Below are 17086 nucleotides of genomic sequence, written 5' to 3' on the forward strand. Positions count from 1 at the left end.
GAGGTCACTTGGCCTGTTCAGCCTGGAGAAGAGGAGGCTGAGGGGGGACCTCATCACAGTCTACAACTTCCTCACGAGGGGGAGTGGAGAGGCAGGTGACCTATTCTCCGTTATCGCCAGTGATAGGACCCATGGGAACGGTGTTAAGCTGAGGCAGGGGAGGTTTAGGCTGGACATCAGGAAGAGGTTCTTCACCGAAAGGGTGGTTGCACACTGGAACAGGCTCCCCAGTGAAGTAGTCACTGCACCAAGCCTGTCTGAATTTAAGAAGAGATTGGACTGTGCACTTAGTCACATGGTCTAAACTTTTGGGTAGACCTGTGCAGTGCCAGGAGTTGGACTTGATGATCCTTATGGGTCCCTTCCAACTCGGGATATTCTATGATTCTATGATCATCTCCAGAGAACAGCTATGACCTAGTCTACCTTTTTCTATTAATAACAGAAACAGATGTGCAAGCACTCTAGAAAACTCTTGATTTACACTTGAGAAAGCCAATTCCTTTGTTCCTAAGGCTGAGAAGATGTCAGCAGAAGTGGCCTTTGAAAATAGATCTGTGCCAGTTCTCCTTCAGGCTAACTTGGAGAAGTCAGTGTGCTTTTTGGGTTCCATAGTGTTTGTGGCCTGCTATATAACAGCTGTAATGTTCTGAGGGTTACCCTCAGGGTCACATAATGTCTTAATGCATCTAGCTGGTTTTGATGGTAAGGAAATGACTAGAAAGTATGGAAAGATCAGAGTAGTTCTTGACTGGCATAGACTATACAGGGAAGTTGTGACATCTCCATCACTGGGATTTTTAAAAGCAAGTTAGGCTGTTGAGGTGGATTAGGTAAAATCATCCAGGCCTGTCTTTAGTCATGACTGTGGACCTATAAATATATTGACTCACCATGCCAGAATTTGTTTTACCTGCTGCCTACTTCTTATTAATAGAAAATAAACTGCGGCATGGATAATCTAAAGCCTTGACTTGGCTTTTTATTTTATTTGAGCGTGTGTGTGCGTGTGTGTGTGTGAAAGAGATGGGGAGATAAGTAAACTTATGTGGAAGTATGAAAGCATTTTTGTTATTCTGGGAAAAATTAAACCTATGTGGATGTATGAAAGCAATTTTGTTATTCTGCTTACACAGAAATTCAAGAAGGCAGCGTAGGTAGATTTATATTGTTATGCCCTTACCCAAAGGTCAGATAACAAAGAATTTTGTGTTGCACTGCTGAGAGCTAACTGCTTCTGGAGCTAAACTGAATACCCACCCCATACAGCATTTTCCCCTAGATCTTCTTTGGACTTATGTGGTGTCCATGGGGTCCTTACTTATAATTATCTTTTTTGTATATTTTTATTATTTTATTTTATTTTTCAATTAAAAGTTTCAGAAGGAGTGTGGAACTGCATGCCCTGGGACCGTGGTGGGGCGTGAGACTGTGTGTGATGCCTTGGATTGCAAAATCTGTTGGGGTAATGCTGGAGGACTGCATGGGGAGAAAAAAGACAAGCCTGCTGCATGTTGACTCTTTGGAGCTCTCCCTGGAGTCAAGCTATCCACCAGACTTTACAGATTTTTTCCTGGAAGAGAGCTCCTTTGTCATGAAGAGTCCACAACAGAGTCAGGGAAGAAGTTAACTGTTAAAAAGTGTGGCCAGGGACCCACTTCCCGAGGTCACTTCCTGGTCCTCTATTAAAGTCATTTGAGGCTCCACATAACAGCACCAGATTCTGACAGTTCTGTTCCCTAATGCTCCTGCTGAAAGTTCTTTGACCAGCAAAGGAACAGATTTCCATGTCCCCTACAGACAAAACCAAAACTCAGCCCCACAAATCTTTTATAAAAGTGTATCCCGTGTTGATTTGGATATTACTTCATCTCAAAGCTGAAATTTTGGAAGAAAAACCTAAGGTTACCCGTGAATGCTAATGGTAGTCTATGTCTACTTTATTCTTTCACTCCTGTACTCCGCAAGAGATCTCTCTGAAGGCAATACAGGAATGGAACTGAGATATTTTTGTGTCCCTTCTGCATTTTCTCCCGTCCACTGTGCATGACTGGAAGAGGTCTGGTTATTCCTAGCAGATAGCAGAGAAGACAGATAATGTTCATTGTGTCCCCGGTGAGCACTTCAGTTACAGATCAATAGATTTTGGGGTGTTATGTACTGTGTGTCACTTCCTAATCAGATATCATTCTTCTGTGTTTTCCTCTGGTTCTTGTGTGCAAGAATTGCAAAGAAGTTCTCTTATTATCTTCCACTCATGTCAGATCCATTGCATGTGGCTCACTGAGACCTGAAAGTATTTCATATTCCACAGGTGGAGTTGCTGAGAGCAGGTAGTGGGGGCTCCCATAGAAGTCAATAACAGTTTTACAGCTGACTGCACTTGAAAAAGAACTCAAGCCAAAGCTCAGTGCTTCAGAAAATCATACCCTATATATTTAAATGCCTCCTCTCTCACTTCATGAGCTTGATTTTCATAACAGTTTTCCTTCTTCCTCTGGGAACACACTATCTACTGCCTCCATGAAATATTATTACAAACGAATTTAAAAAATAATGATGCCTGTGTTCTTTTATCACCAATTCTGATATCTCTTGAAGTCTGAGTTGTCTCATAATTTTGTGTCTTGTCATTGGTTTATTTCTTTACTCCCCTGAGTGTATAGAGGTATATGTTAATATAATGAACTTCAATCTTAGGAGTGCTTACTACCAAGCTCTATGGAAATAAAACCAATATTCAATCATAATGAATTGAATATTTAAGAAAGATTCTTAATATACTAAAATATTATTATTGCAGTACCCATTTACATGGCTTAGAGCATCACACTAGAAGTATAAAGACATGCAGAATTTTCTTCTGATGTAAATAAAAGTACCTTAATGTCATGTTAGTAGTATTAATACTGGCTGAAAGCAGTGTTACATTTTTTTCTGTTAATTGATAAATAGCTAAACTTATTTCACGTATATTTGCATTTCTTCCATCCCCCAGAAAACATTATGCCATAGCCTTTAAGTTTGGCTTATGGGTCTCCTGATAGTCAGCGAGAACAGCCTGAGCCAAACTGCCTAGGAAATAATGCAGGTAAGTGCTCCATGCTTCTGTCTGTTGGTGGAACCATAAAAAGAGACTGTAATAGCTGATCCTGACAGGATCTGTGTCAGTACACAAACCTCTCTCCTCTTCACTCCTCTGGCAGCTAATGCCTTATGGTTTTTAAATTTCAGAGAAGGCTTTTGGCATGGAGATTACGTCTGTTGCTATTTAACTGAAAAACAACAGGACTAATTTCTTCATATATTTTCTACTTAATACAATGTTTAAGATACTGTGAGGGAGTAGTCTATCACAGCTGAACCCATCTGAAGTCTGGGTGGCTCATCTGAGGAAGGAGAAGAAAACAGGTCTTTGATGGGGTGTGAAGGTGGTGTGCTTGCACTCAGGCTCCATGTGCCCACAGCACTCAACCTTCTGTGCTACGCTGATGTCTGGAATTTGGCAGCTTAGTGACACAAGTTGTAAATTTTTCAGTGAAATGGAAGAGATGAAGTGGAAGAGCTGAAGCCAAACTTCCCTTTTATTCAGCTCAAAGTCGCTGTGACAGATGGAAGGGTTCAGCCTGAATGACAGCAGAGACAGCTTTGCCTTGTCCCAGGTGTAAACAGGGACTCGGACTTAATGGGTGGAAATCACTGAGGTCTTTGGACTGATCCAGAGTAAGGAGGATGTAGTATAGGTTAAGGCAGAGTTTCTTAAACAAAATTAGGCAACCTTACACCTTCTTGAAATGGAGATGAACGTATCTGAGAGGATTCATAGTCTTCTCTATGTCCCAAGAGCAAGTCTCGAGATACATACAGGTGAAAGTAATAGGAAGATGAAAAGGCCTGAGGTGCCAAGGTTGCTGTCTGAAGATCTATATTTGTATTGTCAGTTCCACCTTATTCTTTACTTCATCCATTATTTTCTAGATACTGCTTTTAAATGCAGCCTTCATATGGGAGATTCACATTTTTATTCATACAAATCCCATTGTGGTTCAAACACTCACCCGAAGAATCTGTTACCTACTTCTTAGTCCAGGGAATATATATATTTATTAAATATGAGGTAGGATAATCTGAAGAAATGAAATTGAAAATATCTGAGTGCCATACCAGTGCATACAGTGCTTCCTCGGAGAAAAGGTAACTTAAATTAAAATTACTGCTTCAAATCATAGCAAGAATATGGACTTGACTCTCCCTTAACTGGATAGTATCATTTCACCTTGGTTTTCTTAGACTAGAAATAGATCTCTCTCTTCACCTTAGAATTAAGCATGATTTTATTTTATTTTATTATTATTTTTTAGGACTGACGCATCCTTTTCTTTGGTATGTCTTCTTTACTGTTTTAGTCCTCTCCTTTTCCATGCACTAACTTCTTTGTATTTCCCCTTTATCTCTTTGTATTTGGAGCAGGATGATCTAAATCAGTAACATAAATATCAACAGGTGTGTAGGTGTATGTAACTCTGTATGTCAGAGTTAGCCCCTACATTATTAAGTAAAAGTGTCTTCAGATAGATAATCGGATTCAAGAAAACATTTAGGAAATAAAATGCTTACTAGGCAAAATGGAGGGATCTCATTCAGAAGAAAAAAACCATTTCCATCACTGTGGTGATCAAACTTTTTGTAAGAAGTCACTAAACAAGAAATTTCAAATGGAATTACTTCTTTCTTTTTTTTTTTTTTTCCCATAGATGTCCAGTTTCAGCCACTATGCAACAGTAGAAAGGCTAGAAGCTCCCAGTTACTGACAGTGTGACAGTAGGAGCTGTGCTTTAAGCCTATCCAACACTAAAATGCCAAAAAAAGTGTCTAATATTCATAGACACAAAAAAGTGTCTAATATTCATAGAATCATAGAATCATAGAATCATAGAATCACGATGGTTGGAAAAGACCTCCAAGATCATCTAGTCCAACTGTTTCCCCCTTCCCCTCCCCCTCTCCCCCCCCAATATTACCCACTAAACCATGTCCCTAACCACCACGTCCAACCTTTCCTTAAACACCCCCAGGGATCACTCTACCACCTTCCTGGGCAACCTGTTCCAATGCCTAACCACTCCTTCTGAGCAGATATTTCTCCTAATTTCCAACCTGAACCACCCCTGGCACAACTTGAGGCCATTCCCTCTAGTCCCATCACCAGTTACCTGTGAGAAGAGGCAGACCCCCAGATCCCCACACCTTGCATTCGGTAGTTGTAGAGAGCAGTAAGGTCTCCCCTGAGCCTCCTCTTCTCCAGACTAACCAACCTGAGTTCCCTCAGCCGCTCCTCATAGGACTTGTGTCCCAGGTCCTTCACCAGCTTCATAGCCGTTCTTTGTTGCTCCCGGGCCTCAATGTCCTTCTTGTAGTGAGGGGCCCAAAACTGAACACAGTACTCGAGGTGCAGCCTCACCAGAGCAGAGTACTGGGGGGCGATCACCTCCCTGGTCCTGCTGGCTACACTATTCCTGATACCGTTGCCAGTATCTATGCCTGATGCCGTTGGCCTTCTTGGCCACCAGGGCACACTGCCAGCTCATGTTGAGGTGAGCATCAACCAACACCCCCAGATCCTTTTCCTCTGCACAGCCTTCCAGCCACTCTGCCCCAAGATTGTAGCATTGCATAGGCTTCTGTGACCACAGTGCAGGACCTGGCACAGCCATGTTGAACCTTATCTCATTGGCCTCTGCCCATAAATCCAACCTGTCCAGGTCCCTCTGCAGGGCCTTTCTACCCTCCAGCAGATCGACACTTCCCCCCAGCTTGGTGTCATCTGCAAACTTACTGAGGGTGCACTCAATGTTTGTTCATCTCCAATTGGCTTTTTGAAACCAGGAGAAACTTGGACCAAAAGTTATTCTTGTTTCATCAGTTTTCAGTCTCTGAAATGGGAGCATGATTGTGGCTCTTTTCTTGTGAGGACTTTGTGAGGTGACATTTCATTAACATTTGATCATTACAGTCATGTTAAAGATGATGGCAATGATAGCTCTATCTTTAGAAAAGTGCTTGAAACAGTAAGAACAAGTTTTTAAACTTAGTTTCACCCTGTTAGTTTTTCAGCAGAGTTCAGTATCCTTACCATCATTGACTGCACTGTGCTATTGCAGTGTTACGAGGCTGCAATTTCGCATCGTAGTGTTACCTCAGAGAAGGGTTGTAGATTGTAATTACTTTATGTTTGCTTTTGTGTTTTGACACCACCAGGTGAGAGGTGTTGCTGGTGTGCACAGCATAGCTGTCGTTATACATAACTGAACTGAATGCTTGATGAAGTGTGGGGTGGTAGCTGAAGAAAAGGTAAAGTAAGCTAAGCATGCAGTCAGACCTTTATACACAGTCCTGATGCAAATGAGGAGAGGCTTTGTTAGTAGATCAGCAGATTGCAGAACTGTTCAATCCCCAAACAGTTTGCAATGAAAGCATTTCATGCTATGCTACTGTAGCATGATAATTTTCATCCTATGGTTTTATTGCTAAAGCTGTGATATTATGTGTGTATATATGTACCCATATAGGCAAACCTCATATAATGAGATTAATGGAAACAACAATAAATATGTTTTCAACAGCATGCAGCTGGCAAAAACTAGGATCATATCTAGGAATGGATTAAGTCTACAAAAATACATTAATTTCTTCAGCATTTATTATTACTATTATTATTATTATTATTATTATTTCTAACCCTTACTAGACTTCATTCTTTCAGATAAAAACATGCATATCAGCTTTGCAGTTTGATTGCCTTATGGGCATAAAGCTTTGCATATTTACTGCCCATGAATCATACAAGTATGTGAAATCCAGTGAAGATTCAATTTTTCCTGCTAGATGCACCTCTAGCCGTTTAATTAAAATATGTATTATTAATAAAACTAGATTTAAGTCATATTTTTTACAGATATGACTGAAACATTAAGGGCAAATTGTTTCATACTTTCATAGTAATTTGCTTTTAACGTTTTGTGCCTTAATCAAGGTAATCCTAGGATAAGGTTTGTGGTGCTTGTGACTTCATGATGTTTCAGTTACTGAAAACATATTTAAGCATATTCCAAGACAAGGTCACATTTACTTATGAAACGAGCTCCAGATTTTTGCTTCAGATGGAAACCTACATACCAGTAAAATGCACTAAAATGTACCTATTTAGAAAACTGTTTCTAAACTGATTTCAGTCTTTTGTGTTCCATCTTCACTAAATAAATATTAGTTTGTTGTTTTATTCCAGTCACTGTGACACCTTTAGCTGTCAGCGTTGTCCTGTTCACCTAATCGATCTTTCATTAGTTATAAATCTCCCTGGCTGTCCTGTAATCTATGGTATATAGTAATACTGATAGCTACGGTGCAGCTCATTTACACATACCTGTTGGTATGGGATCAATAATACTGCTTGCTGCATCTTATCTTGTCTAATGTCTAATTTTGCATACGTGCATCTGCTCCTGAACTTTCGGCTGCAACAAGCTTATTAATTACATTTAAGGAGGATTTTCATTTTTTAATTTTAACTCATGAGCTATCTTATAAGCATAATGAAAGTTTGAACAGTGGGAAATTTTGAGGATATCTTTCCTGAGAAGGGTGTAAGATATAATTAAAGCACATCACTCAATTGTGATAAAAAAATTCAGCTATGGAAATCTTAGGTACATTTGCTAATCAGAGAGGAAGCAGTGATTAAGGGAATAGAAAAGGAATAAGAGCGAATAAGAGAAATTTTCTACATTTTGTGTTCAGTTAACTCTTTAGCCTGTTATGAACATTTTCTGTGCACAAGTCTGTTAGAATCCATGGGCTATGTTTCATCCCATATTACTTAAATTAGTACACATCAGTATGTTTCCTTGGTATTACAGGCGTGCATATCATTTTGAGAGTCAAGGAAAACCACAGGGAAACCTGTGAGAGGTTTCCAGAGAGCAAACCACAGCCCTAGTGTGAGACCAACCTCCACAGAATGCATGAAGAATATAGAAGATTCTAATAAGATTTCATTTTAGCACCAAGTTTTAATATTATCTAGAAAACAAAAATCAACTTTTGCAGTAAGGATATACTCAATTTTCAGAAGTCATGTATAAGAAAATAATTTGCATTCTAAAGAATGCATTTGCCATAAAGTTATATCTACATATATAAAATATAACTAATATTTTTCAGATACATATTTTTTTATTGATTTTCATGTTTATTTTCTCTTTACACTGACTATTTAAAGGATATTTTGACAATGTAGGATACACTAAATACGAATAATATTTATTAGTACAAGTGATAAAAAAATTAAAACCTCAAATCATTCCTTTTTATCAAAAGCATGAAATTTGTTGAAATATTCACATAGTACAAACCAGAAAAAAATAATATATTTTGTTTTTGTTTACTACTTGGTTTTTGAATCTTCAGGGTTCTGATATTCAAACTTGTCTATGTAAATGTGATAAGTAGGAGCACATTTATGTTAAAAAAGTAAAGTCTGGATTCCTATCCAATGACCTCTGGAATTGGTGCTTTAAGAAAAACTGTCATGAGAATGAAATTAAAATTGCAAGAATAGCAGCGCAGCCAGACCAGTGCTGTAAATGATTGAATACTTATTTCCATAAACAAGCAAACAAACAAAAAAAAAGTATTCACTCTTCAAATTGATAAAATATTATAAAATTACAAGCACCACAGAAGCAAAATGTATTCAGGAATACCAATTTGATTTGTTACTGGCAAATTGTTCTCTGCTATGAGGAGTAACATAGTAAAAAAGCAAGAGGAAATCTGGGAAATTTAAAACTGTGGCACAAATTAATCATTATAATAATGATAATGATATAAAACTGTTATATAACTGCATAATTGTGCGCATTATCCTAATTTTAGCAAAATGCATTCAATATATTTAGTCAAAAACCTTAATGACGTTTCATCAACTGAATCGTTTGTACTAATATATAGAGCATCTGTTACATTTACAATATCTCGGTACTGCATAAATATAATGAAAAAAAATGCTGAAATATATTGTAAAATATCTGGTTTGAATTCAGAAAACATTTATATTGTCATATTTGTACCTGTGTTTTGTGTCTCTCTCTATGTTTGAATGATTAAGTTGATTTCTCATGACTACTAAAGGATACTTAAAATAGATACTGAAAAAGGATACTGAAATTTGCCTGCTTTACTCCTTTTGGAAAATTTTAAAATAAATCTATCGTAAATTTTCATTTTAGATATTGGTTCTCATCCAGTCTTACAAAGAAAAACTCCTGCTTCGTTTTTATATTTATTGTAAAAAAAAAAAAAAAAAAAAGGGTCTTTACAATATACTTGTTTAGAATAAAGAAACTACATATTCCTCATTCACAATCACATCTAAAAAATCTGTTACCATTTAAGTAGTAATGCATAAATTCAGAATCAGATTATAAACTATTGTTGCATATGAATATTTGTGATAAGTTTGAGGACATTAGTTAAACAGCAACAACAACAACAAAAAGATGTTAAATTCATGATATACATTGTTTTGTAATGAATTATTCACCCAATCCTACTTTGTGCCTTATTTGTCATTGTTTGAATTAATGTAAGAACTTAAGACCTTTAGTGAAAAGCAGTAAAAAATGCTATTTTCCTGCCAAATGCAGCCCTGAAAATGCAAAGAAGTGAGAAATCAGTGACTTCAGAAAGAAATGATGCCATTGCAATCATACCCATCAGACAATAATTTTTCTTCTGCATTGATTTCTGTACTTGCTTAGAAGAGGTCATATCATATTTCAGGCATCTCTTCAGTTCACATTTTCACATTATCAAATATGCTGAAAAATGTTGTCTCTTATATTGAGATTTCTCCTTGGCAGTATAACAGAAAATAAAATGCTATTTTACTAGATATGAATAAGGCAGAATTATTAAGTCAAACTACTGTTGTTTGTAACTTCATGCATTGAATTTGCTTGCTGATTTAGTTCTGAATTTTTGAAATACTTACATCTCAACACTGCTGTTTTACAATAGATCTGATTTCTATGGTCTAGACTATGGTTGGACTAGATGATCTTAGAGGTCTTTTCCAACCTGAATGATTCTATGGTCCTGTTATCCATCACAAGTGTAATATGTGAGTGATCAGATCCTGCAAGTGACTATCTGTATCATTCAGCATTCTGCTATCTGGAACCTCAGCCAGAACAAATGAATTATAAAAATGTCCAGTATTCTGATTAAAACCATGCGTACAACTTATTTCACCTTTAATATGATGGTCAGATTAGTAAACCTGTTTAATTCTTGCTGTTTTCCCCATTAATGTTACTACAGTTTTAATGAAAAATCAGGTTTGATGTTTAATTAATGTTTCTACATTGTCTTTGACCTAACTACATGAGAAAGTGTTATTAAGAGCTACTACATCAAAGAATAACTGAAAATACTACAAAGGCATATATGTGGTGTATAATTACTATTCCTTCTCCAAATATTATTATTTTTTAAATATCTGCTAGTAGCTAAAATAGAAGGTGAATGATAGTTGGACAGGCAGGCAGACAATCTGTCGAAAGAACTTGGATGGCAGTCACCTAACCAAACACAGACATCTACATATGAACTACATTCCAGTCTTTCCTAGAGCCAATGGAAAGAAAAAAAAAAAAAGGCACTTTCAGGGCAAGATTAATTTCATCCTAAAGTGGACATCCTGCTTAGGCCAGACAAGCAGTGCCCTAGAATAAACTATTCAGACAATTCTTTGTAGACTTCTACGTTGTAGACAAATAAACCTGGATGGAAATGATATTCTCGCTTCTGTTCTCATGAGACCATATAATCTTTATTTCATTTAATGTTTTTGCACATTGTCTTTTACTCTGAAAAAGGGAAAATCAGTTTCTCTCACCACAGTCATTCACCTTTGGTAAAACAAGAAAGAGCAGCTTCAGAGAAAATCTTTGCTGGACATTGAGAAATGCTGTTTTGTAAAGGAGGAGTGGATATCTCCCATATTTATTTATTTATTTTTTTTGCTGCAGTGGTCTCCATAGTTCATTTATCTTTAAACTATCCATTGCTTAAAGGACAAGCTGTACACTGATGCTCCATCACTAAGTTAGCTGGCCAAAAAGATTATATTGTAGGTCACAGGAGTAAAGTGGTATTGGTTATTTGTGTTTAGTAAGTGGAAGGCATTTGCCTGTTGCTAAAGTGGTGTCTGCTGTTTTTACTGATCCCACAATGGTATTGGCAACGAGTGCACAAATCAATACACACAGTATTCCTCCTTGTACAGCAGTGTTATTGCACTGCTGGTATTTTTGACCTATGGGAGTGAACTCAGTGCTTTTGGTGGGCCCATGGGGAATGCATATTTGTAAAGTGCTGCACTAATTCACTATGGGAACAAGTTTCTGCTCTAATAGAACATACTTTTGGTAAAATCAAAGAGTCTCTGCTCCAAACATCCAAATGGAAAAGAAAACAATTTGTTTTATCAATAGTGGAACTAATGAGTTTATTTTCCTTTGGATTGCTTTCTGTGTACCCCATATATTTCTGCTACAATGATCTGTTCAGATGATACTTCACCGTAATGCCTTATCTGTCCCTCATATCATGATCATTCTAGAGTACATTGAGTTCCTCTTTGTGCCTGGAGCTCCTCACTTAATTCCTGTGAATTACCTCATAACCCCTGCAGCAGAGCAAAAGAGTGTCTCTCAGCTGTTTATCTGGAACATCTCTTCATTGTTTCTATCTCCCCTTTTCTTCCTTTGCCTACTTTACTTGAAATTGGCCAGTAGACTCAGTGAGTGTCAGAGGGAAGGGACAGATGGGCAGGGGATGCAGCCACATACACCTCAGCTCCATCAACACTGGAAGACGCAGTGATGACTATTTCTTCTTGCTAAGAGGGATGAGGAATTAGAGTCCCCAAACTGATGCTCTTTCAGATCACCTTCTCCAAGCTTAAGAATGAAGCATTCCAACAAAGAGGAAGTTATTCAAAAACACCAGGAGGCCTGCATAAACGAGCAAGGAGCTCCTGGCCAAATTCAAACACAAAAAGGAAGCCCACAGAGGGCTATGATTCTATGACTGTATATTTTACTTTGCAAATCTTAGGTCTGCATACCTGCAGCTGAATGACTAAGTAGTGGGCAAAATTTTGTGGACGAAGAGAAAGGAAATCAGAAGGTCAAAGGAGGAAGAGGATGCTGAGGAGAGAGCACTACTGAGGAGTCTGAGACCTCCACGGGAGAGAATGGGTCAGGCCTCAGGATCACAAGTCACCGGAGATCTTTTAGGAGGCTGAAGTAGGAGTGTGGGCAAAAGTGGAGTCAGACTTGCTGGCATGAAATTCCAGAGTATCAGGGAGGTTTCGTCACCTGGGAGGGTGCTGTGGGGAAAAAAGCAATGCATTCTTTGCATACTTTAATGTATTTGGTCTTCAATCTGAATGTCAGGGGCCAATGATGAATTTTAGAGGAATGTATAGCAGAGAGTCTTCCATTCTCCTGGAAAAATGGAGAAAAATGGGCAGGGCAGTGGGACAGAGCTCTCTGGAATATTCGTCTGGTTACCATCCTCTTTTACCATTCTCTTACACACTGTGTATCTGGCACCTCTCTCATAGTTTGTCTAACCCTGCCCTGCCCACATTTCCATGGATGTAATTAAAATCCGTGTAAGATATCTCCTATTTATAAACTTAATCCAATATGACTAGGTATTTAGGACTTAATTATGGAAAGTGAGTATTTGATAACTGAAGTGTCACTGTGTCCCGAATAAGTACACTGTGAAGGTCACTAGAAGTTATTTCAAATCTATGCAAATCATTGTGTGATAATATATTGTAATGAACCACTCAGCTTTGACTGTCCCATAGTTCCCTATATTTAACAGAACTGTGTCTTCTGTTTTGATCCTGACCCTTTTTGATCAATTTCTTTGGGGCTTGTGAGTCTGTGTTCAGAATACAGATCTAATTTTGGGCTCTCTCAGCAAGACAGGGATGTACTGAAACATGTTCATAAAGGGTCACCAAACTGATCAGAGCACTGGAGCACAGGAGAATTTTAGAGGGTTGGGTTTAAAGAAGGCCCTGCTTTGAGAGATAGACTGGACCAGAAGACCTGTAGTGGTACTTTATACATAAATTACTCTATGATCTTCTATGAAGGAAGGAAGAAAGGAATTAGGGACATCATATATCCCCATTCTCCCTTGTCTTCACCTGCTTCACACCTACTTTTTGATGGTTTCACCCTGCTGAACAGCTAAACTCCACCACAAGTGCTCTCTCACTCCCCCTCCTCAAAGGGAGATGGTGGGGAGAAAGTATGATGGGAAAGAAAAAGGTTTAGATAAGGATAATTTGATTAAAGGGAAAAGAAACAGGGGAGCTGGGGGAGAGGGGAGAGGGGAAAAAAAGGTTGTGTGGAAGCAGAGGGAGAGAGAAAAAACAATTAATCTCTACTTCCCATCAATGAGCAGTGTTTGTCCATGTCTTGGGAAGCAGGTCCTCAATACATGTAACAGTTGTTCAGGAGGACAGGCGTTTTCTTAAAAAAAGTCGTGTCCCCTCTTCCTCCTCCCTCCCCTCCCCCCCCTTCCCCTTTTATTGCTGAGCGTGACACCACATGATATGGAATATCCCTTTGGCCAGTTTAGGTCAGCTGCCCTGGTGATGTCCCCTCCCCACCTCTTGTCCATCCCTAGCGTGCTGGCTTTGGGGGCTTGTTGAAAGTCTTGATGCTGTGCCAGAACCACTCAGCAGTAGACAGAACATTGGTGTGATATCAGGGCTGTTCTAGCTGCAAGTGCAGAGCAGAACAGTATAGGGACTGCTCTGGGGAAAGTTAACTCCATCCCAGCCAGACCCAGTACTGGGCAACATATATCCCCACTCTATCTTGTTTTCTCCTGCTTCAAATCGTATCCATCCCCTTCCTTTACAAAGGCAGCTTTTTCCAGTACAAGTGAATGATCCTGAGAGGCTGGCTAGAAGGTATTGACAGATGCAGCAGAACTTTTGCCTTCTAACAGTGCCATAGGAGCCCCAACAAGTATGTCAGCTGCTTCTGTGACAGCTGCTTTCCAGATTAAGCCCATAAAAGTGCTGTTGACTGTGGTACGCTGACAGCCCTTTGGCCCTTCAGAAGCCTAATGGATTACAGCAACAAATCCAGCTGTAAATTTTATCAGCTAGACCCAAATGACTTTGTCATAAGAAACCTCCAGCCAACTAAGACTCTATAAAGCAGTGGGCAATATAGAAATAAATGAAGTAGAGACATATATATTTCTGTATATTATATAGAATATATACATATATATAACATATGTATTTCAACTCAAGGCCACACAGGTAAGCAGACATATTTGCAATGGCCTAGACTGATGGTAGACAAAACCCTTGCATGGTCATTTGGGAATAAAATATACTGAGCTGATGTTTCAATCTTGCAATGATCATTTAAAAGCAAGAGAAAGAAAAGCAGTCAATAAAAGTGGGATAATAACTAAAACATTTAGACTGAAGACTGTGCTAGTAGACCTGATAGAAGACTGTAGGACTGTTCAGTATGCTCTGATTAGTCTTACAAGAGAACTGATCTGGTCAAGATGATCAGGGAGAAATAAGTACATTGAATGTCTTCATATCTCTGCTTCAGCATGCACCACGGATCATATCAGCTTCAGAGCATTTGCTAGTATAATACCCAGGAACAAATTTTAATTCATTTGAGGGCTAGAAGGAAAGAAAAAAAAATGTAATCTGAGAACTGTGGGGGGGTTGTTTGTTTGTTTGATTGGTTGGTTTTTGTTGTTGTTGTTTTGGAAGGGGAAATAGAAGCAAACAGCAGACAACAGTTTATTATTGGTTCAGTTTTTCATAACTTGCTGCGGAAGACAATGAAAAGGCATTAGTGGCATTCTGTGAGACAAAGAGACTTACATTATTGTTGTGGAATCCACATCAAGTTGAAGAAAAATTGATGTGCAGTCATCTAAGTGTGAGACAAACTGGTCTGTAATCCCCAAAAGAAAGAAAAAACAGTAATTCCAAGACCTGAGGTTTCCATTCAGTGTCTGGCCACATGTGGTTGAGTAGCATGTGCCTTTAGCAGAGTACTTGAATAGCACAAACAACCAGGCAGACTTCCTTCCTGAGGATTTCCCCGTGTTTGATAGGTCTTGAGCAACCTTCAGTCACAATTTCTAGACTGCCTGTTCTTCATGACCACAGTTTACAGTGTTTCCAAGAGTCAGTTGTTCCAAGGATGTACACAGCCCACTTCCATATATCACTAATCTGCCAATAGATGGCAGGTTTAAATCTATTACACACTGCAAACTTTGCAACAGACATGCACCTCTGGACTAAACAGCTGTAGCTATGAAAGCCTTCCCTTTTCACTGTTGTATTTGATCACATCTGACATACATTGGTTTGTTTTTTCCCCATTATAGCTCAGCAATAACAAGATTGAATCTGCTCTGCACATTATTATTATTATTATTTAATTTCCACAGTAGAAATTCCTGTCCTGTTAAACATGTTAATATAAAAATTGATGCTTATAAGGTCATCTGGTCTTCTAATGTCCCTCTAACCCAAGTGTGTGGGGGTTAAATTCTGCAAAGTCTTGGAAATGACTCATTTGCAGAGCACTTTGTATCCATCACAGAATTATTTAGAGCTTTCCCTTTTATACCTTATATCCAATTGTGTCACTGGGTATATCACTGCTTTGCAATCCAGAGCAGGATTCACAATTTCAAAGAGATAAAATTGAATTTCCTACCCAGAAGATTTCATGGACAATTGCATTTTGAACATATGAATATGCCCACTTTGCTCTTCCTTTGTTGTCCCCATCAGGAGGCAGTAAACATAAATAATCATAATCATCATAATAATAGCTTTTCTTTATTTGTTTGTTGTTGGTTTTTTTTTTAAGTGTTTTTCAAAGAGAAGGACTGAAAACTGATACTGTACTCTGCTACTGTTGAAATACATTGGGGTAATGCCATTTTTAGATGTCTCCCAGCAAGAGCTGGGCAGCTTTTAAAATAAATAAAGTTGTTTTACAAAGACGATCTTAACTATAAAATCATAACTTTGTTGTCAGAGGATGGCAAATCCCACTAGCAAATGTCCAGCTTTATGTTTCTTTAATAGTTGGAAGTACTGCAAAGCCTGAATTGGGTCAAACTGCTTTTAACCTGGCTGAAAAATCCAAGAATGGGATTGTTCAATTCTATCAATTCTTCATTTCCTATTACCAGAAATCTTGTTTGGGGGTTTCAACATATGAAAGGTAAAAAGATCACAAGGCAACATAGAAGCAGGTAAATATTGACAGATACAAAGCACATACCAGTGTCCTACTGAGAGTTAAAACAACTGCCTGTGCTGCTTAGGGACTGAGTCAATCCTATGGATGGGAGCTGTCAGGGTAAAACTTTCACTGTTTTCTCATTTTTGCTGTATAAATGTGTTCCTTCTATTAGATTTCTTTATCCCTTTTAGCCTTTCTAAATGACAATTAAGTCTGCCTACCCTATCAATAGCAGGTAATTTATTTGTTTCTACAGCTGAGCCTGACCTTCATTGATTTTATTGGAGTAATTTGCTGGAAATGATTTTTTAATGTTAGATTTATTACAGAGGTACTTCATTGTCCGATAAATGAAGTAAATTGTATTTTAAAACTAGCAAAATGAAAGAACCACTGAAATTTGAATGAGTTTTTTACAGGCATATTAGCTCAAAAGGTCACTTATGCCTCTCTTGTATGGACTCCTAGTCTGCAAACAAGAAAATTTATTCTGGGATTGTGGGTGCTAACTTCCCAAAAGCATAAGCCAGAGCTGCCCCAGAACAGACTTGGCCACTGTGAACAGCAGTGTTGTAGGGTCTCTGGATGTCCACAGTGAGGGACCCTGCTCTCACTGCTCATTATAACTTGTACTGTGTGCAGTCTCATTCTATTCAATGGGGCTGATACTCGATATGAAG

The sequence above is a fragment of the Anser brachyrhynchus genome (genome assembly GCF_964034855.1).
Source record: "Anser brachyrhynchus genome assembly, chromosome: 1".
Classification (NCBI taxonomy): Eukaryota; Metazoa; Chordata; class Aves; order Anseriformes; family Anatidae; genus Anser; species Anser brachyrhynchus.